General features: G+C 39.7%; 1 protein-coding gene across 5 annotated transcripts in view; it reads right to left on the bottom strand.

Moving 5' to 3' along the window:
- GPC3 (glypican 3) overlaps nucleotides 1-22,599 on the bottom strand; it is a 444,369-nt gene that overhangs the window by 332,370 nt on the left and 89,400 nt on the right. The window lies entirely within an intron of this gene.

Raw genomic sequence — 22,599 nt, 5'->3', positions numbered from 1 at the left:
CCACCCCCAGTTACCCCAAAACATGGTTTGGGCACTTTTGATTTTCACATACTGGAGATGCTTTTGTTCACACAACCTCTTGGCACTGAACACTGGCTCTGCTTAGCAGCACTAGGAAAGCACAAGAGATACCCACTCAGTTCTTAGCACTGCTCTTCTCATGTTGATTCTAAGAACATTCAGCAACATTTTCATTCTTTATTAGACATTAATGAAAACAATACGCAAAGCTGGGTCAATAGTAATTGATCTCATGTAGAAACTGACAGCCAGTCATTTATTTCTGATAAGCCCCTAGAAATAGCAAATAAAACATCTGTGCAATAACCCCTTGTCAATAGAATAGCCATAAATCTGGGTCTCAATACTCTGACCAATGCTCTAAGGAAAAAAATATTTTAAGCATGGTAAGAGAATTTTGAAGAATGATGTCATCTCTCTCTCTCTCTCTCTCTCTCTCTCTCTCTCTCTAAGAAAGAATGAACATTTTGATAGTCTTCAGTTTCTTTTTGGTTCCACTGGGCCACAGGAATAATTTTAAATTGTATTTCTGGCAGGCAGGAAATAAATGGATGCAAACATCTCCTATTCAGGGATAGAGTTAGCAGGCAGAGAAGGGGGTCACCCAAGTGTTGGAATTTGAAGAGTGCTGAGAAGGCCACACAACGAATAAATGCTATCATTTATGTTTCATCACACTGTATTAAGAGCAGTGTGCAACCACCAACCAGTATCGACACACACACACACACACACACACACACACACACACACACACACCCCTAGTTAACATGAAAACATTCCTAAGAGAGATAACACATTAAGCCTCTTTGATTACTGGCACATTTCCCTTCCCACAGACAGTATCTGGAAGAAAAGGAATACCCAGCTAACTTTAAGTAGAGGGAGAATAGCATAGGGCAATAGATTCAAAACCTTGAACACAGGGTATTTTCTAGAAAGAGTGCAACAGGGTACTGGTGTTGGGGTGGGAGGAATAAGGACAGTTGGGGTAGTATTTTTTTTTTTTTACTTTATTTTATTTTTTTTGCAGTACGCAGACCTCTCACTGCTGTGGCCTCTCCCGTTGCGGAGCACAGGCTCCAGACGCACAGGCTCAGCGGCCATGGCTCACGGGCCTAGCCGCTCCGCGGCATGTGGGATCTTCCCGGACCGGGGCACGAACCCGTGTCCCCTGCATCGGCAGGCGGACTCTCAACCACTGCGCCACCAGGGAAGCCCTGGGGTAGTATTTTAAAGGCATCGGATACTGGGCACCTTAGCAGGGGAAAGGAGAAGAAGGGATGAAAGTTGAAGAAAAGGTTAAAGGGAATGAAACCCAAATTGCACTCACTTCACGGTTTTGACTAAAACTTTTCCTGATCCCATTTCACAGGGATTGACTCCGAAGAAGTTTCCCATAATAGAATTAGGAAAGTAGGCTATTATTTGGTATGTGTTCCTGGAAGGCTCGCATTAACCGACAGTAGCTCCTGGGAATTTATACCAAAGTTGTTCTCCAGCTGTTGGCATATCATGATGGTGGGTAGATACAAACAGCTGCAACTCCCATCGCCTCTCATTTCCACCTGGCCCTGATCACTGTTCAACCCCATCCCTAATCTCTGTGAACAGGCAACGCTCACATCTCCGGCAGCCTTGTCTACTCTGAACCCAAGTGTAACTGACAGATTGGCTATGATGCCCAATTTAAAAATATTTTTTCTTGCGAATACAATTCTGAAGTTTTGGTGAAAATTTATGGGGAAATGTGTTACAATTTCCCAACATTTGATTTGACTTTTTTGTTGAACATTTTTATTCACGAAGCCAGAAAGTTTCTGATTCAAATATAAGTGTGAAACACAGCTCTCAAACTGTGAATGAAATGAAACTAAAATAACTAATGTTGATCTGGGGGTCTTCTTTCATTCTGAATGTCCCTGCATTTAAATAGCCTATGGAAACACACCTGGTGTTTTACACAGATTACAACTTGCCGATGGGTAATAGGATGTCCTTAATATTCTTGAATTGAAAATGTGATGTGGGCACAATAAACTCACTCCTAGACACAAGTACTTTAAATGTGGTATTGTTTTCTGCTTTTTAATTTAACATGTCCAGCTGTTGCCCTATTTACAAGTTATCTTCCTTTGATAAAATTCAATTACAGTTATCTGTGGGATGTCTTTTTATCTATATACCCCACAAAATGAAGATATTTTAATATTAATGTTTTCTCCCTCTATAAGTTAAAAAGTCAAACCTATCACGGAAACCATAAATTCTAAAAGGGATAACATTACACTGTGTGATCTTGGTACTGAGAAGCAATAAGGGTCATTCTCATTTTTTTACATATCAGCCAACAAAACAAAGTAATTAAAGTTACAGTGTTACAGATGGTATTTTGCAAAATACTTTTGCAATTTTTCACAAAATAGATGCATATAAATGCTGTCATTTCATGCTGGAAAGTCACAAGCAATCCTCTCCACGGAGTGCCTGCTCTATAATGAGCTGGGTATGTTACTGAATCAAGCAGGAGGGAAGAAAGGACAAGAAGCATTTCACACAGGAAAAAGCACTCATAGAAGGAGAAAGCAGTCTGGGTTTTGGTTGTTGCAACAAAAACCTATATAAAGTTTGCTTACTTTAAAATGCACAGGCAGATGTAAATCAGTTGATTCTGTTGTCTCAGTAAAATGGAGTGCCTTTTTCATCTTTTCTTACATGTGGTAATTGGTAAGCAACCAACATGATAGTTACAAAAATATGAAGCCCACATCTAAGTAAGCCCTGACACCATTTTGACATTAAATCTTCAGCACAATTACCAGGGCCAGGCAGTTCACTGCATTGTACAATAACAAACTCAACCAAACCACTTCACACGGGCCTGGGACGGTGGGCCTTACTGCTTTTAGTTAGACAGTGCTGCGGGGATGTCTGAGGGCATTTTAGATCCACTTATGTAGCTCTGTAAAGTAAATATTACTTGTCATGCAAATTTCTAGTTTTAAGAAGTAGCCGGCTACTGAGATTACTAAGGTATATAGACAATTTAAATATGAAAAACTGGAATAAAAACAGACCACTGTATGTAGTATTTCCAGACACAATCATCTGAAGTTATTTTTCTGCCTTCCTCTATGTGAGCAATAAGAGGAAGAAAATGATACTTAAATCGAAAGAAACTAAAGAGAAATGACATCATGTTCCATTAACCAAAATCAATACCTTATATATGCAAATACAAGTTTCAACAGGGTATCCATATGCAAATTGTAAATATGAAGCAGCATTCCTTTTAATGCACAATTGAGCATTAGGTCGCTATTTATTTAGGAGATTTTCAGTAAATTGCACGCTTTAATCTCTGTGTTATGGGAAATGGTCCTTTCCCCTCCTTCAGAAGTTACCTATGGCAGCTATTAACGCCCACAAGCAAGGCAGTGACCCTGGCAGTGCATAATTCCACAGTGCGTATTTAATTTTGAAGGTGAAAAGCGAGACATACTCCCCTCATAAGACTTATTTTTATGACTCTCCTAATTCTTTGAAATTTATTATTTTCACTAAAAGCACCCAGAAGGTAATTGAAATAGATTTTCCAGATACATTTCTAGATTATCTTAACCTACAGTAACATGTTAACTCATTCATAATATTCTTAGCAAATACAGGAAATGGAATTTCCCCAATTAAAAAAAAAGGCCCGACTAACCTGCTACTTCAGTGTTCTTCAAAAAAACTAAAGTCATTTTCAAAGAACTTCTGTGTTTTTTTGGAGATCAAGCCCCAAAACCTCTCTAGTCAGTCATCAGAACTAGAAAAGGGAACAGGTAAATAAGAGATGGAAGTGGCCCTCTGGGGTCGAAGCTACTAAGGAAAGAACCAATCATTCTCTCTCAGGCTCCGAGGCTAGGCATTTAGTGCCTGAATAAGATCATTTACTCTAAGATTCTCTTGTGACTTGAAATGGCTGAGTAACTCCCAGGAAGGAGTTTGTTACCGTCACTGTCAGGTCTGGCAATGAGTCTTCACTGAATCAGATACTGAATTACTAGGCTCCCGGGCCCAGAAAATAAATGGCTGAAGGAAAATTGATAATAGTTTTCAGAGCAAAGAGAAAGTCAGCTAAAATTGCAACTGAGGAAATGAGAAAAACACATGAACAAGTCACCGCAAGCACAGAACTGAATGAAGCCTAAAGAAACACAGGTAGAATAGTCTTTGGTGTCTGGTCTTCCCGCCTAGATAGGCAGCTCCTGGAGAGCAGGGCTCCATCTCGAAAATCTCGTCTATCCCCATAGCGGTAGTGCTCAAAAAATACTTGCAGAATCATTGGGAGAAATGGCATGCTGTAGCCCACATTCACTTGTTCAATCAGTCAAAATTTAACAAACAGTCACCCTGGGCAAGACACTGGGGCAGATGCTGTGCTGTGGGAGAGAGAAAGAGAAAGTCGTCACATCTCCCCTCAAGGAGCTCAGAGTCTAACTGGGGAGATAAGATGTTTACAATTAGCTGCTAAAGTACCAAATAATAACAACAACAAATACAAGATGCTAAATAATAGGTTCCTTTAAAGGGATACACATAAAGTCTAGAGCAAGGGAAGATGAGTTCCAGCTGGAGGAAAAAGACAAGACCTCATAAGAAGGTGCTGTTTGAAAAGGGCACCCACCCTCTCTTGGGCCCTTTCTGGAGTCTTTCTCATCGACCTTCATTCACTTTCTTTTCAATAGGCCCTAGGTGCTGGCCCGCTGCCTCCACTCCTCTGCTGCCAACACTTATTCTTTGACTCAGGTTTTCTCTTGGGCTCATGGCCAAGCAGAACACAGCTATATAGTTTCCCCATCTGTATCCACTTAAGCCCAGAAACCCTTTTGAGGTTTTGTAAAGGGTTTTACAGCTAATAACTATAGGGGAACAGACAAGTTTTAATAACACACACGGAGAAGTTCTAAAAAACCAAAAAAGCCTCCAGAAACAACTATCACAGATCTTAAGTGGAATGGAGATGAGACTAGGCCTGATTTCCCTAGTTCCTGTCACTGATCTCAAGGCTTCTTCCGGTATTCAGCACTACCCAGCTTTCTTCGCCCCTGTTCCCATCCTTTTCTTTCACACAGTTAAAACTCGAAGAGGAAATGTAATGGTAGAAAACTGGGTGTCTCTAGAGGTAAACATGACAGTCCTCTACGTCTCAGAAAATATGAGCTAGATTTAATAGCTTCTGTGCTGCTCACAAGAATAGTCATCTTACATCAGATGCATGGTGCCTAGGAAGAACTAATGAGTTTTAGAAGGAATGCCTTGCAAAATCAACCTTCGTAAGTAAAAGTAAATGTCACAATTATAACTTCATTCGAAGTGCACACAGAATCTAGTGCTAACCGATGTTTTCATGCGTCTTTCTTTAGGTTCTACATTAAGTCACACCTGTTGGGGTTCACTGAACACAAGCAACTGTAAGCATGATGGGAAAGAATATTGACACAAACCATGGCAACACAAACACATTTCAAGCTTGAATAGCCCAGCCTGCTTTAATAACTAACGAGCTCAGAATAGTAACGTGAACTTTCCAAGGGGTGGAGAAGGAGAGTAACTTTTTTTTTTTTGGTTCTAAGAGTCCTGGGCGACTACAGAAATCACCGCTTTATGTTTCATATGGCTTCAATGAATTTTCACACATGGAAATTCAACTCTGATTTTTTTTTAGTGATGACGTACCAATCATCACTCTAACAGCAATAAGTTAGGGGGTGGAGGGGATCCTCTTTTTTTCCAAGCCACATTTGGAAGTACAATTAATTTCACTTATTTCAAAAGGAATGCATGGTTGGAAAATGTATGATTGAAGTAATCACTTTTCTTTTTCCAAATATCCAATGCTCTTGGTAGTTCCCCAAAAGTCCTCACTGTGTGACTCTATCGTCAATTTGCCAACTCCCAAATCATTTCCTTTCTCTGCTCCCATTCTTAATTTCATGACTTTCTCCAGTAAAACTTGAAATTTTGCCATTTTGACGGTATAAATTCAAAATATAGCTTAACCTTAGCTGAGTCCTGGTTGATGTTAAGCAAGCCTTTTATTTATATCTTGTGGAGTACCCGGCATTTTCCAGGACAGCCAGTCTAAGCCTTTCCCGTTTTCCACTCTTCCCGTTTCCCAAGCCCCAAACCCAATCCTGTCCTCTTTACTTCTAGCAAATGACACTCCTCCTTTACTTTACTGGATAAAATTGAAGCTATTAGACATGAGTTCCTATGATGTCCTGCCTCTCTGTCTTAACACTTGCCGTCTCTTCACCAATCTTTTCTCTTTCCCTCCTGTCTCAAGATACCACACTCTCCTGCCCTCCACTCCCAAATACACTAAAAGAGGAATCAACACTGACTTCTCAACTCCAATTAATGTGGCTTTCATGCCTACCATTCGAATGAAATTTGGTTCTCAAATGTCACCTGCGACTTCACAGTTGCGAAACATGATGGCTACTTCTAATCTCCATCCTTCTCTACTTCTCTGTAGTATTTGACACTGCTCCTGCTTCAGCCTCTCTGCCTTCTATGCTAACATACTCGCAAGGTTTTCATTCGGATTCTTTGGCCATTCCTTTGCTGGTCCTTTTCTAAAAGCTCTTCTTTGGCAAACTTTCCAACTTTTGTGATTTCAATTACGATGCCTTATATAGGTAACTCTTAGATTTCTCTGTAAGTCTCAAGTTCTCTCCAGAGCTCTAGGTCTATATTTCCGTCTCCCTCGTGGACACCTCCCCATAGGGGGCGGTCACCCATAGAGCAAACTCAACATTACTAAAGTCATCATCTTCCCTCCTGGAGTGACTGCCCCACAATCTTCATTGCTCCAACTGACCTCCCCGTTTCTACTCATGGCATCACCACGCTAGTTCCCACTTACTAATAGCTGTGAAAGTAAAAAATCTTTCATTCCTTCCTCTCACTCATCCTTATCCATCTAGTCATCAAGGCTTATCAGTTCTCTCTTCCTCAGTGTTTCTCACACCCATCTCCAGCTTTTCTCTATCTCCACCGCTACTGCCCAAGTTAAGATCTTCATCATCTGTCACCTCCAATGCAAGGGACATTGTGCTCAGTGCTTTACACAGCGCAGCTCACATAGCAAGTGCACAAGAAATCTTTGTTTGACACGCCATCCTTTTCCTACACATGATGCCAAGCAACTATTAACAACCATCACCACGAACTGCCACTCCCAAAAGAATTTCCTTTTAAACAATAAAAGCCTTGAATAAAAAAATCCAGGCGAGGGCTTCCCTGGTGGCGCAGTGGTTGAGAGTCCGCCTGTCGATGCTAGGGAACACGGGTTCGTGCCCCGATCCGGGAGGATCCCATATGCCGCGGAGCGGCTGGGCCCGTGAGCCATGGCCGCTGAGCCTGCGTGTCCGGAGCCTGTGCTCCGCCACGGGAGAGCCCACAACAGTGAGAGGCCCGCGTACAGCAAAAAAAAAAAAAAAAAAAAAAAAAAAAAAAAAAAAAAAAAAAAATCCAGGCGAGAATTTTTAACCACATATAAAGTAAGATGAAAGAAGTGATTAGGTGGCATAAAGGGGCAGTTCACTATCCTTGAGCAGTGCAAGTGTACAGTAAACATTAAGCAGAATCATGTTCCCTCACATCGAGAAAGATACCCATACAATAGTGAAGATGGGGCCGATATATTTAGTCCCTTCCAAAGGGAGCAACAAGGATGCCAAACAGGATATTGTCCCTTAAACTGGTTTCAACCCTGTTTAATATCCAAAGAACTTGAAGATGATGACAGGTTACCTTTTACATTAACTGTCTCCAGGCGCATCATACGACATTTTCCTCAAACACTTTTCAGAAACATGACAGGAAGAAAAAGTGCAATTTTCTGTCTCAAGTACCCATGAACCTCATGTATTTTTTTCTCTTGAGTTTCAGACATTCTCCTTGGTATATAAATGTCAAGGGGATGTTAAAGGATGCGAATGTAGCTTCTCACAGAAAAAAAACTAGTTGTGTACGGCTACCTAACTGCCTCTGTGGGCATCTTGATGTCACTAAAACATTTAATATCATCAGTTAAAGACACATTCCTGGTTTTGTTAGTATAATTCACAGTCCTTTAGAGCTCAACACTATTCATGTGATAAGGAGTGCTAAAGTGGAGGTGGAGAGAAAGCAGCTAAAAAACTAGAATGATTTCTCCTTCCTCCCAATTGTCTTTTCCTTGTTCCTATACTGCTTTGGGCTTTTGATGGGACCTTGAGAGGGATGGGGATGGAGGGAAATAGAGATGAGAAGAGAGGAAGAAACGAAGATACAGATGGTGTTTCTAAGTTTTCACAACTCAAGTGAGCCTGGCTACTTCAACGGATCATTTGCCTTCTGGCTTCAAAGTCAGCCTCTCTTTTTCCTTCAGTTCTATTTTGCTGTATGGGTTTAACTATTGTTCAAGAAATTTTGGGTAGGAACGGCATCAATGTTTGAAGAAACTTGCCTGACATAAAAGCCCAGTGGCTAGGGCATTTACCTCACTTTGTGTCCCCAAATCACAGATGTGAAAGCCATCCCTTTTAAATGACAACTGCCTCCCTCACTTAGTGACAACTGCCAAGGTGGCTAACATGTTTAAAAGGCACCCACAGAGAGATCTTAAAAGTCTTTCCTTTCCTTTATATTTCCTGGTAAAGACTGTCTTCCTGAAATAGGAACCGTGCAGTACCTAATAAAAAGCTGAATTTGCTAAGAAGTTTTTATACCCTCATAAAGTAGCCCTAGTGAAAGTCATCTGACTGGCAGGAATTGTACAGGTAACAGACGGCTGGAACCTCAACCAGGTAGTCTTCTCAACTTTGGTTAATGGGCCCTGGCGGGCTGCCATCCCAGAAGTTTACTACAAAAGTAAAATGCAAGACTAATGAATTTTAAAATGATGCCAGGCATAAACACTACTCTTTGGCATTCTTTTGCCATTGAACAAATATCACAGAGAACTCTGCAGATTCCCAGGTACACAAGCCAATACAAAGTACAGAAAATACTATGCCAGGTCCAATGTGTATATTCCCCCCACAAAAAATCCAAAGAATGTTGCTGGGATGTCAGCCATCCACAAAGCATTAAAATGCACAAAATGGTGCCGGGGTATAAGCAAGAGGCTTTTTCACCTGGGTTGCAACATACCATTCTGGACTCCCTGGTGACAAGACAGAATAAAGCTTGAGAAAGTTGGCTGATATCTTCAGGGGGTGCTATATGAAGGCAGATTACAGACCTCAGGCACTTCAGTCAAAATAGATTGAGGTTGAGAAGGGATGTAATCAGTCTGTCAAATAATGGATATTGATGAGGTGAAGTGAGCTCATTCGCCAAATCCTAATGCAGTAGAGATAAAGAAGACTTTTGAAAGTAAACAAAGTTAAGCTGGAAACAGATTAAAATGGGTGATGGCGTGGGAAGAAGCTGGTTTAAGTATATGGAATGCATTACATTATTCAAACCTAGAGGTTCTAATGACTGAAAGTACACAGTTTCCCCAAAATTGAGTTAGACACATCCATAAGATTTAAATCCACAATGGCTTATTGAATTACAAAACAGACGCTGATCTTCAGAAGCAGACTCCTGGAAAGCACAGAAATGATCCCGTTCTAATTATGATACCTAAGAAGAGTTCCCAAGGTTTACCAGGGATCTAATTTGTACCCCCAAATCACTAAATCACAATGACATTTTTATGGACATGTCCTTCTTGTTAAGGAACATGATTATTCTCTATTGTTTTTTCTAGAATAATTTTACAATCCTCCTAATTCCACGTTCTATAGCCATCTGCCCCCACCCCCCAATCTTTTACAATTGCATTTTGGGAGTGCATAAACCATCTATTTTTTTTAAATCTCAGAGACAGCTTTTTTTGTTTGGTTTGACCAACAACTACTTGAGCATTAAATGTCTTTGTATCTTAGTTTTGCTTCAACTCCTTTATTTCATACAATCTTTTAAAGATTTGTTTATGTCGTTGAACTCTAATCCTTCCATTTTATGCTTACATTTCTTTCCCTATTGTTCCCTTTACACAACTATCTTACTTTTCCTTTTTAAGTCCTCTGATTGTGATCCCTTCCGTATTTGTTGAGAACAAACTAAGAGGAAATAGCTGTAAGCCACAGAATAAAATATTTCAGTTAGACATATCAGCTAGACTTAGAATGATACTATGTAAGTAATATGTTGGCGATGTTTTTGTTCTCTACCCAGCATGGAGCAGTTGCAGTAAATTAGGCCAGCCTCTCAGCAGCTCAAGTCAGACCTCTACAGTAAGACTTCATTATTTAGCTTGAAAGTGAATTTCAAAAACAGACTCACTCATAGTCAAATGTAAGTATAAACAGACTTTCCAAGTCACATATAAATGAGTTATTCATCATCTACCATTTGCAATTGCCCCTACCTCTGGTTCCCTGCCATTCATTAAATGCATCAGAAAATTCACCTTAGAATGTTGACGTGAAAGGTAAAGTTCTAGGGTCTTGCTTTTAAAAGAACATGACACATGAAGGCAGTGGCCAAGACAGAACTAGAAAAAAACAGATAATGTGACAAGGACAGATTCTGAGCCATCCCCTGGCTAGTGGAGTGTCTCATATGAAGGGCTCATATATGAGATCATTTGATCAACAACTTTTACTTCCAAACATCCAGAAATACATACTACATCATTTAACTAGAAAGTAGTGAGTTTGAAATCACACAGCTGCTCAGCTTGATCCAATGAGATGTTAACCACTCTGGCAAATTTTCTAATCCAAGTCTCTCATTTCCAACTGATCTCATTGGGTGGCCCACATGATATATGCAGAGACTACAAAGGGGGCTGTTTAAAGTAGGACACCGTGAAGGGTTATTTTACAATGCTACATGTTATACAGATTAACTCAAGATATTGTTCCTTGGGTGTTGCTTTAAACTAGACAAGTTTTAAAAAGTTTATTCATATTTATTGAGTTGTAGGCATATAGCCCTAGAAAACAGCTGGGAAATGGAAATGAGGGTCTTCTGTTCCCCTGCCTGCCTTTTCAACTTTCTCTTCCACTACACTATTCCCTTTAAGGAACCTTTTATTCCAGCCCAAATAGTTACTTTGGCACCCACAAAGCTCATTTTTCCTGGCCCAAAGATTTTGTTCAGGCCATTATATATACAACACATGTCACAGTCTCTCATATCCTTTCATCAATAGCTTCTCTTCATCATTCGGGTTTAGCTCAAAAGGGAATAGCATGTGCATGACCCCTTTGTCAACTAGACTATAAACCTCCCTTGAGAGTAGAAATTGCATCTTACATACCACCCTCACAGTACCTAGCGCAGTGCTTGGCACTTTGTAGATGCTCAATAAATACTTGTAGATTGAATGAACCCATCACCTGATATCTGTCTCAAGATGCTTACTGTAACATGGACATTCTTGTGAATCTAACTTCAGAAGATGCACATATTCAAAATATAGTTCTTGTTGTCTGAAAACAGTTAAGCAACAGAGACCTACACTATTATCATTGCCTGAATTCAGTGTAAACACCTTGATAAGAAATTGTCATTTCCTTGGGTGACGGTGCTCAAAGGCTAACAACATGAGTAAGTTCTGGGGATGTAATATACAGCATGGTGACCATAGTTACCAATGCTGTATTGTGTATTTGAAAGTTGCTAAGAGAGTAAGTCTTAGAAGTTCTCACCACACACACACACACACACACACACACACACACAGTGTAACTATGTGAGGTGATGAATGTGTTAACTAACCTTGTTGTGATCATCATTTCATGATATATACATGTATCAAATCATCACATTGTACACCTTAAACTCAGACAGTAGGTCAATTATGTCTCAATAAAGCTCGAAAAAATAGTCATTTCCTGAAACACTGAAGAACTGCTACATTCAGAAACACTATTAGGCTATTTAGATCTTTATTACTGAAGCCGTGGAGATTTGCCATCTACCCAAGTTGTTTAACCAACACAAAACAACTGAAGTAAAGAACATTAACACCACATTCAGGCAATTAGTGTAACATGATCACCATTCCTAGGCATCTTTAATTTTTGTCAAACATAACAAAATTCATATTACATTGACTCCTATTTCATTAAGATAATATGATTTGAAATAATAATGACAAGGGCCTAAAACAGAATACAGAACCTGTTAACACTCGGAAAGCTTCTTTCCCCCCAAAGGCATATCAGGATACAAAAAGAAGACTTCCAGCAATGTACTCCTAACTCCAGAAGCAATGGTACCTATTAAACACGTAGGGGGGGCTCCCAGGGTAAGGTGATACAAAAGAAAACACAGCCTCAAAGAAGATAAAGCCTTACCCCAGCTTTCAGAATCTGAATGTTTTAGTTCCAGTTTATGTCCTATCTATTGCAGTACCTTGGAATCCAGAAGCAAAACAATGTTATCACATTGATTCTTTAAGACAAAGAGCAAGAGGCTTTCAGCAGAGTCCGGTTATGGCTCCCTGGTGAACTAGAAATTGTGAATGGGCCATCCTTTGAAGGCCATGGGGCCGAGCTGTTCTAAGAACTGAGTGCGTACTATGGGAAAGAAGTGAAGCCTACTGATGTGCTTTTTCCTTTTGGCAGTATTGTTTTGTTTTTGTTTTGGTGGTGGTGGGGTAGATGTTTGTTTTACTTCCCATATTTGGTTTGGTTATGTTCCAATTAAGGAAACCATCTTTAATTGCTATATCTCATCTCATTCTGAAGTCTTGACATAAAAATTATGTGGTTTTTTTCCCTTCTTTTTCCAAAAACGAGAGTCAAGAAAAGTTTCAATTCACTTTGTAGATGTTAAGAGTTACTTATTATGGTTTGAGAGAAGATTTAATCCTGACAGAAGTAATCTTTTCAATGTCTTGATGCTGAATTGGAAACACTATTACTTAATAAAGAATAATACTTTAAACCACCTTTTTGTGACCAAGAAAAAGAACCACAAAATCACTTTAGGCTATTATTTCTCAGTTAAGCATAACCTCTGTAGTGGATATTTTAGGTGTAAGTCAGAAAACATATTGCAAATATAAAAGAGTGCCTTTGGGAAGTGACCCATGCACTCATGTTTAGTCCTCATTATATATCAAATTCCAAACACATTAGAGTTTGTAAATAATGACAGAACTAAATTTATTTTAAGGCCATGGCTGCATGAAGTTTTCCTTCACAAATTGCACAGCTAAATCACTACAGATCTGTCACTAAGTTTACTATAGCAGTGGTCGAGTGGAAAGAATATAGAACCGTCAGAAAACCAAAGGACAAGTGATATTAGTCCTATGACCCTGGGCAAGTCTTGAATCTCTCTAGACCTGAGCTTCTACACCTGTAAAGTAGGGATAATATCAACTGTTCTTTACTTATACAACGTTGGTGTGACTAAACAGAAACAACTTTTCAAAGTGTAATTTGGAAAACACATCAAAGAATTTTACAACTTCATGCATGTTTTTAGACCCAGTAATCCTGAAATTTTAAGAATTTATCCTGATCAAAGAATCAGAAATGCACCCAAATATTTATGTACCGGAATGTTAACCACAGCATGAGCTCTTGTTGGAAAAGTCAGAAACAATCCAAATAGATGATCAAGTCCAAATAAATTAGGCTATACCCATACAATGGAAACTATGCAGTATTTAGAAAAATACTTAGTGAACTAGAAGTTTCACAATAAATAAATAGCAGAAAAGTGGGTTTCAAAACAGTATGTATGGGCTTCCCTGGTGGCGCAGTGGCTGGGAATCCGCCTGCCAATGCAGGGGACACGGTTCAAGCCCTGGTCTGGGAGGATCCCACATGCCACGGAGCAACTGGGCCCGTGCTCCACAACTACTGAGCCTGCGCTCTAGAGCCCATGACTCACAGCTGCTGAGCCCATGTGCCACAACTACTGAGCCTACACTCTAGAGCCCGTGCTCCGCAAGAAGAGAGGCCACCTCAATGAGAGGCCCGCAAGCTACAACGAAGAGTGGCCCCCACTCTCCACAACTAGAGAAAGCCCGCGCGCAGCAACAAGGACCCAATGCAGCCAAAAATAAATAAATTAAAAAAAAAACAGTACGTATAACATAATGCAAACTGTAATACAAACACACATTTGCAAAGAAAGAAGACTGGAGGGAAATAAGCCAAGATATGAACTATTGAACCATTGTTATCTTTAGAAGGAATTATGGATGATTTTTATTGCCTTTTTATACTCACCATTTTCAAATTTTCTTTAAAAACATGCATTGCACTTATAATCAGAAAAAAGAATTTTAAGTAATATTGTCTCTCTACTACCATTTTGGAAACTATATGAGATATTTGTGAAAGTGTACTTGTAAATTCTAAGATAATATTACAAGAATAAGATCATACTATTATTGTTAGAGAAGATCAAATCCTCACTGTCAACAGACAAAAATTAAGTAATTCAACTTTGGAGCAAATACCAAAAAAAAAAAGTGTTTCTGCAAAGAACTACACTGAGAAAGTTCCTTCTGTTGGCTTTGATTGACTTTTCTACACCCCAAATGTACTTCTTATCTTTTCTTCTCATTCTATACATAGTACTTAATAATATGGGTCAGAATCTGTTGAAAACTCCCTAGAGTTATTTTAGCTATACAACATCTTGGTTTTCTAAGATGAGAAAGGATGTGCCACTACTTTGCCCAGTTAGATACACAGCTAAAATGTCCACATGGCTGCAGGAGTCAAGTGAAGAAGTGTTCTGTTCAGTAAGTATGACAAATGAGGAAGTGGTACGTTCACCTCTCTCTCATCACTGGCAAGGCCTCCAGTCCATAAGACAAACTTAGAACCTATAAACTGCTAGAGAAGAGAGCAATACTAGAAAATTATACAAAAGTCAAATGTCCACTTGGCAAAATGTAGGAAAATGGGAGTATACAAGACAAATATAGAAAGTAGAGGTTCCATCAACAGAGGAATGGATAAAGAAGATGCGTCACATATATACAATGGAATATTACTCAGCCATAAAAAGGAACGAAATAGTGCCCTTTGCAGAGATGTGGATAGACCCAGAGACTGTCATACAGAGTGAAGTAAGTCAGAAAAACAAATATCGTATAATATCACTTATAAGTAGAATTTAGAAAAATGGTACAGATGAACTTATGTGCAAAGCAGAAAGAAAGGCACAGATGTAGAAAACAAACTTAAGGATACCAAGGGGGAAAGGGGAGGTGGGATGAAGTGGGAGACTGGGATTGACATATGCACACTACTATGTATAAAATAGATAACTATGAGAACCTACTGTATAGCACAGGGAACTCTGCTCAATGCTCTGTGGTGACCTAAGTGGGAAGGAAATCTAAGAAAGAGGGGATATACGCATACGTATAGCTGATTCACTTTGCTGTACAGCAGAAACTAACACAACATTGTAAAGCAACTATACTCCAATAAAAATTTTTAAAAAAAACAAATTAGAGGTATAAATGACAGAATTTTTAATGTGTTCAATGGATTACTGTGCTTTGTTGGATTGAAAAAACCTCAAAGAGAAAGGGCCACAGTACATCCAGGGAGACATTTTAAAACTGAGACATCAGTAAATTATCTGCATAGGATTAAGTGCTTTGCCTCCCCATCCCCTCCCCCATCCTGAGTGATAAGAAAATTACCCAAATTTCCATCTATGGCTTTTTAAAGGTTTAGTCTATCTATGTATAGAATGCAAGCTTCTACAGAGCATGCTTCAAATGCAAAATCAAACAACTCTGTGATTATCTCTGTAACACCTAAATGAAAATTCAAAAATTGGCGATATTGAGAGGTCTATCAGTCAAATGATCAATTGAGAAGGCTGATGAATGGAAACAGTAAGGACAATCCAATGAATTGATATAGATAGATAGATAGATAGATAGATAGATAGATATCTCTCTCTCTCTCTCTCTCTATATATATATATATATATTTTTGGCGGTACGCAGGCCTCTCACTGTTGTGGCCTCTCCCGTTGCGGAGCACAGGCTCCGGACGCGCAGGCTCAGTGGCCATGGCTCACGGGCCCAGCCACTCCACGGCATGTGGGATCTTCCCGGACCGGGGCACGAACCCGTGTCCCCTGCATCGGCAGGTGGACTCTCAACCACTACGCCACCAGGGAAGCCCTTGATCTATATATTTTTAAAGAAAAACAAGAATACAATCCTTATTAGAATCCTTATTATTTTTTGAACCAGCTATCACTACCTTGTTTGACTCAAAGACTATCCCTTTTTTCATAGTTTAAACTCTTTAAAAAGATAAAAGTCATCAACCATTTCCTTTTATGAAGATTTTTCTGTACAATCCCATAAAACTGAATGTAAAGGTAAGGGAGAAAGCAGAACAAGTCCACTAAGACAAAGCTCTGTAAAAGGAGGACAAAAATCCAATGATGCTTCTAACCCAATGTTTACGGCCAAATATCTGAGAGAGAGAAAATAAACACAACTTTTATGAGCACAGTAGCTGACTTCGAGGTAAATGGTAATCTGACCCTCATATGATAGAAAATCGGGTCAGGTCCTCAAGGAGAAATTAGATATCCTGATGGAAGCTAGCAGTGAATGATCTCCTCTTATACTTAACAGACGCTATTAAATAATTTTTCACTCACTCAACTTTAACAATGTTCACTTGAACTTTCAACAACCTATTAATATGAGTTGAAAACAGAATACTGATGTTAACTGTACAACCACAGCCAGTTTCTCAGAAATGTGAACCTACCCTGGCAAGTCACCAACCACATTTGGCCACATATTCTCTCTCACCGTTCCCTGGTAAAGATCAAAGGCCCACAGACAGCACCTTATTGCTTTCACTCTCACACAGTGAATAGATTACAACAATAACAACCTTCCTCATTTGAATACTGATGTTTAAAAATGAAAAGACCAATCGACATTGACGGTTGCCTTGCCTACCTGTTTAGCTTTGCTAACTCGATCTTCTACTTGATAATGAGGGAAAATTATATAATGTGATCCCCCATGGGAAAAGACTGGTTGTTTTTCCAGGAAATTGTAAATGAGATCTATTCAAAGATCAGAAAAAAGTCAGAAAGATAATGAAAGCAACCCAAAATGTTACAATTGGAATGTGTTGCAACTTTTATAATCACTGATAGTAATGCTGAAATAAAGTTATTTAAAATAAATTGAGGTACTAGTCTTCAAAGTATCACCCTGAACTGTAGAGCTTTTTCTGAGATTTACCAAAAAAGTAACACAATCTTTCTAGTTCAGTATATCTTGATCTATATAGCTACCTTCTAAACATACCAATTGTTTAGGAAAATGCAGCCAAGTTACTTGTTTGCAGCAAGAAACATGCTTTTTAAAGTCATTAACCAATTTGCAATCACTTGAGAACCTCTCTGCCCTAAGATATTTCAAGAAAGACAAGTTTGTTAATCATTTGGTCATGCTGCAATTCAATATCAGCAGCGGAATCAAGCCTTAAGCCCCTTCAAATTCTAAAATACCTTCCAGAATCCCTCACAGTATTGCAGAGGGCTTTTCCTGCTCTCGCCGTGCACCGAGAATCCCCATCAGTATTATGTGCACATGCACCATTTGTCGCTGACACTCAACCAGAAACTCAGACAGACATGCTCCACTGGAGGACCAATTTCCAGAGCAAAGAATACTTTAAATGAGAAAAACAACCTACCCTGCGTGCTCTAATTGCCTGTGTACTGTGTATGATTTAAAAGAGAGGGGGAGGAAGGGGACAGGGGAGGCAGCAAGTGGATTTTAATCTATAAAGTGAAAATTAATATGTACAGCATTTTATTTTCACATTTAAATCATTTCCATTAAATTTAATTTACCTAATTGTTAATGAATTAGCAAGCACATTTAGCTACCAAATCACCTACTAATTGGATCCTAATGAAAACTACTTAGCTGCTTGTATTCATGTTGATCATCATGTATGATTCACCGGGGTGAACTATACCCAAGGCCTCTAGCTAGTGAAACTGTACTTTCTACTCTTCATTGTTACCTGGATCCTCAAAGTGAAGAATTTACTTCTTTTTTTCTCCCTCTAGGGTCAAGGACAGTGTTTGCTGCAAACTATAAAGCAGTACAAAACATTTGCATCAAAGGACAAGGAGATCACCCAGCTCCAAAAAATCCGGATTGTATAAACTACATATGCCACTGCTGACTGATGCAACAGTAAAAGAAACTCTTCCCCAAGTTGTTAGCTGGGGCTTCTACAGATCTGCCAGTTTTCAGTATAAAGCCTGAAACTAGGCTGGAAAATCTGGAGATGCTTTAGAAATGTCTTCACAGGATGCCAGAGGGCCCTCCCCAACCCCTCCCCTCCTTTTCCGTTTCTTCAAGGCAGAGGGATGTAGCCAGAGGCAGGGCTTCTTCCGGTGGAATGTATGGCCAATTATTATGAGTCCTTAAAGCACTCTGGGCTCCTTTAGTCTGGGGGCCAAGGCTTCAAATGAGGGTCTCCCCCTCCCCCCACCATGATTCCAGTGATAACAATCTTACAATCCATTCTCTTTCCTCTATAAACACAACCCAATGACCTGCTTCCTTTTGTAACTGGTGCCAGGCCCTGAGTTGATTTCATCCGCCACCTTTCCTAATCTCTAGCTTGACCTGGCTAACAACCATTTAAATCTGGACCTTGACTAAAATTGTTTCTAGGTGCCACTGAGCAGAATGGTCCTTAAATCCTGCTTGGATTTGTCTATTTTCGCTCCTGAAAGACACTGGACCCTGGACCTGCTCTTCAAAAACCGTGCTTTTTATACCTTTGGACATGTTTAGATGCATCATCCTTTTTTTCCCCTAGAATGAAAGAAAAATAATTTTGCTTGATTTCCATTTAAATGGCCACCAGATATTTGAAACAACTCCTTGTGGCTTAGCTGCCAATTTAATTAACAAGGAGTCGACCTTGGGGTACCAGTCAGCAAGCATTTACTGAGAACCTAAATTGTGCCCGCCAACTTTGCCCCTAAACATGAGCAAAGTCACATACCAAGTCTTTGCCTACAGAGAATTACTGTCTAGCTCTGCCATTAACTCATCAGGTGACCTTGGGCAAATTGTGCCAACAGGAAGGGAACAATGCAGAGGACACGGTCAAATGGGAAGATGTCCCGCTCAGAGGCAGGATGCATGGTGGAGGAAGGAGTATCCAATCCCGAGAGCCTTATTTCCAATCTGACCCCCAGTAGGTAAGAGAACACAAATAGATTTTTCCACAGCTGCTCCCACTTTCCCCTCTCCAGATGGCCTAAGATCATACCCATCTTCTGCTAAAACAGATCCCTAGGTCCAACAAAATGTCTCAAGCTGAGCCATCATTTACTGAAAGATAGATTCTGAACTTTGCTCTAAATGCCTTCACAGTCTGCTAGTCTAAATTTAGAAATATGTGCATGTGTATATGTACATACATATATATGAGAATATGTGTATCTAAAGCCCTTCCCTGATCACCTTCTAAACAAATTTAAAAACCTGCAAAAGGTTAAGAATACCTTTATTCTGACTGTGCCTTTATTATGGGCCTTTTAATACTTATAGATTCCACCTGTATTGTTTTCCAATACAATTACAGTAGAAGGTTATAGAGGTATTTACTTACAAACGCCACTGCTCTGGAATCAGCAGAACAGCCTCTTTTCTGCAATCTTCCCTATCCCTTCATTTGTACACGCTTTTACAGTACCCAGCTTAGCATGGCCAAATCAAAACTCTGTAGGTTTTGTGGTACACATTTGTTTAAATGAGGTTTTAATACAATGTGGTCATTATTGCCATCCTGCCCTTAGATAGAGTTTTACATGCAAGATATACTGAATGTATATGTACTGAAAGAACACAGAATGGGATAGGGGAATATAAAGTCAGGTTTTCTAGAATATGAGTAATTTAAGTTGAAGGACAAGAGCATGAAAGAGAGGGCCATTAAGCTGAAGAAATCTTTTAAGCAATTATATTGGGGTAGAAGTTAAAAGTGGATTGGGATATGTTCTAGAATCTAGGCATTCAAATTCTGAACACTTGTAAGGTACTCATTACCGATATTCTTCCCCCAGTAACCACCCTCCCATTTGTACTCAATTTTAGCTTTCATTACTGAATTCCGTTTGTCCCGAGGAAATGTTGTTCTTCAACACTGCAACAATAATATACTAACTGCTTCAGATATGTGTTGCATGGGTTGTTAAGCCCCTGCTAAATGATTAAAGTAAGGTTGTCTTCTACTTTCTGGCTCTGTGTCAAAGATATGTTAAATGGTCTTTTAAATTTTTTAATTATTTAGTTCCTGAAACTACATTATACAACCCTTATGCAATAATTAACCTGTGGCTTTCAACAGTGATTAGTGAGTCTTTATTATGGTAATGATGGCTCATTCATAGATGAAGTTTATTAAGACTCTGGTCCAGAGCTCATTGAGATCCCAGAGTCATGAAAAGTTTCCATAGGTCCTCATCTAAAAGACTATATCCTGGGACTTCCCTGGTGGTCCAGTGGCTACGACTCCGCCCTTCCAATGCAAGGGGCCTGGGTTCCATCCCTGGTCAGGGAACTAAATCCCACATGCCGCAAGTAAAAGGTCCCATATGCCGCAACTAAGACCTGATGCAGCCAAATAAATACATAAATAAATATTTTAAAAAATAATAATAATAAAATAAAAGACTATATCCTGAGGAAGAGAGAGATGTGAGGCACCAAATAGCAAGGTTTCGTTAGCAAAAGAAATAAACAGCCTCTGGCTACATTTAGCGATTGCCTTAAGAAGTTTTCATTTTGGCAAGTCAAGAATACTCCATTATGATTGCCTATCAGTTTTCTGCAAGCAGGCTGTCTTCACTTCCCACAGAGTCTCATTCCTCTAGACTGCAAGGAGCCCCTGGGCCTTCAAGAGATTTAACAAATCACAAGAAAGAGACACAGCTAGCTCACTTGCTGGATGTCTCCTTGGCCAATCATCAAAGCCAAGCCTAGCTTTAGGTGGTAATATTAACTTATGGATTTCTACGATGTGCAAGCACAGTACTAGGTGCTTGGCACATATTCTCTTATTTAATCTTTATAGCAACCCTTTGAATTGGTTGTTACCCGTTCCGTTATACACATCAGGAAACTGGGACACTGAGATTAAGCAACTTGCCCCAAATTACACAGCCAACAGATGCTGACTGCAAGGTCCCAGCTACAACGTTGTAATTGTGTATCTATAGAGAGAATCCCGGGCACATTAATAGACAGGAATCTTCCTGAATGAAAATTATAAGCCATTTGTATGTAAATATACAACTGTCAAAGCTTGCATCTGGCATTCTCTTGAAAGCCCAATCAATGTTCCACGTAAACCATAACCCAAGAAAATTCACTGAAAGATATCTGAGATGAACTGTTCATTGATCATGTCAAATTAGGAAAGGCACAAATCACAAAGTCAAAATTTTATTCACACCTAAATTGGGTGCTTTCTGGTCTTTTTAGTTTACTCTCAAAACAGTAGCCTGGGGCTTCCCTGGTGGCGCAGTGGTTGAGAGTCCGCCTGCCGATGCAGGGGACACAGGTTTGTGCCCCGGTCCGGGAGGATCCCACATGCCGCGGAGCGGCTGGGCCCGTGAGCCATGGCCGCTGAGCCTGCGCGTCCGGAACCTGTGCTCCGCAACAGGAGAGGCCACGACAGTGAGAGGCCCGTGTACCGCAAAAAAACCCAAGAACAAAACAAAACAAAACAAAAAACAGTAGCCTGCCATTCTGACTACTGTCTATTGTCAAATATTAACCAGATTATTTTAGATAGAAATATTTCCCCTTTGTCTATCAAGACGACAATATCACAGCACTAAATATTTTATTCTTGTAAACTTGTCATTTGACTTAATTTCAAAGATTCCCCCTCCCCCAGATATTTGACTCCACATCACCTATCACTTTTGGAAAGCTTATTTGTGGCGATCCTGGCAATACCCGACCCAATGTAACTATTCACTGCAGCATTGGGTTATTTGTCATGGAGTCATTACATGTAGTTTCCTGAATGGTTCCTCTTAGTGAGTCAAAGAACATTCCTCTCCTATGTTAACAGGGTCACACATTTTACTGAGAAATATTATTTGGATTTCCCTTATAGGTTATCCTCAGTGGCTAGAGATAGAGAAAAATCAGAATATAATCAAAGAAAAGGTATCTCAGCAGCAAAAATGTAGATTCCTCTCCCTCCAACCCGAGTCCTCATTCAGAGCTGAATACTTTTCATTAACCCAGAGCCGTGATAAGTTTTGTAACCTAGTTTTTGAGCCCCAAACACATTAAAAGCAGCAAGTTAGAGGGGGAAAGGAATGCACTAATAGACTTGTGTTCTGGGGAGAATTATAGAAAACCCCACAAAAGCCTTATATCTTAAGAGGCCAAATCTGTTAAGATCTAGATATATGCTTATCATTATGAAAGGCTGAGAAGAGAAAAGCAAAAATTAGATG

Source organism: Tursiops truncatus, chromosome X, assembly GCF_011762595.2.
Source record: "Tursiops truncatus isolate mTurTru1 chromosome X, mTurTru1.mat.Y, whole genome shotgun sequence".
Taxonomy (NCBI): domain Eukaryota; kingdom Metazoa; phylum Chordata; class Mammalia; order Artiodactyla; family Delphinidae; genus Tursiops; species Tursiops truncatus.
Note: the sequence above shows the minus strand (reverse complement) of the source record. Positions and strands in the feature narration are given on the sequence as shown.